The following is a 953-nucleotide window of genomic DNA, read 5'->3' on the forward strand; positions in this document are numbered from 1 at the left end:
ATTTGCATTTCCCTGATGATTAGAGATGTTGAGCATTTTTTCATATGTTTGTTGGCCATTGGTCTGTCTTCTTTTGAAAAGTTTCTGTCCATGTCCTTTGCCCACTTTTTAATGGGGTTGTTTGATTTTTTCTTGCTGATTTTCCTGAGTTCTGTATAGATTCTAGTTATCAGACCTTTATCGGATATGTAGCATGGGAATATTTTCTCCCATTCTGTAGGTTGTCTGTTTGCCCTCATGATACTTTCCTTGGCTGTGCAGAAGCTTTTTAATTTGATCAGGTCCCATTTATTTATTTTTGTTATTGCTATGATTGTCACTGGGGTCTTCTTCATAAATTATTTCCCTAGGCCAATGTCTGTAAGAATTTTTCCCACATTTTCTTCTAGAATTTTTATAGTTTCATGCCCTAAGTTTAAGTCTGTTATCCACTGTGAGTTGATTTTTGTGAAAGGTGAGAGGTGTGGATCCTGTTTCATTCTTCTACATGTGGCTATCCAATTTTCCCAGCACCATTTATTGGATAAAGATTCCTTTCCCCAGCGTATGTTTTTGTCTGCTTTGTCAAAGATTACGTGGCTATATGAGGATGGTTTTATATCTGGGTTCTCGGTTCTGTTCCATTGGTCTATGTCTCTGTTCTTGTGCCAGTACCATGCTGTTTTAGTTACTCTACTTATAGTAGAGCTTGAAGTCTGGTAAATGGATGCCTCCCAATTTGTTCTTTTTGCTTAAGATTGCCTTTGCTATACGGGATCTTGTCTGGTTCCATACCAAGAGTAGAATTATTTTTTCTAGATCTGGGAAAAATGATATTGGCATTTTAATAAGGATTGCATTGAATTTGTAGATCACTTTGGGTAGTATAGACATTTTAACAATGTTGATTCTGCTGATCCATGAGTATGGTATGATTTTCCACCTCTTTACGTCCTCTGCCATTTCCTTCCTCA

Source organism: Propithecus coquereli, unplaced genomic scaffold (assembly GCF_000956105.1).
Source record: "Propithecus coquereli isolate 6110/MARCELLA unplaced genomic scaffold, Pcoq_1.0 Scaffold277, whole genome shotgun sequence".
Lineage (NCBI taxonomy): Eukaryota > Metazoa > Chordata > Mammalia > Primates > Indriidae > Propithecus > Propithecus coquereli.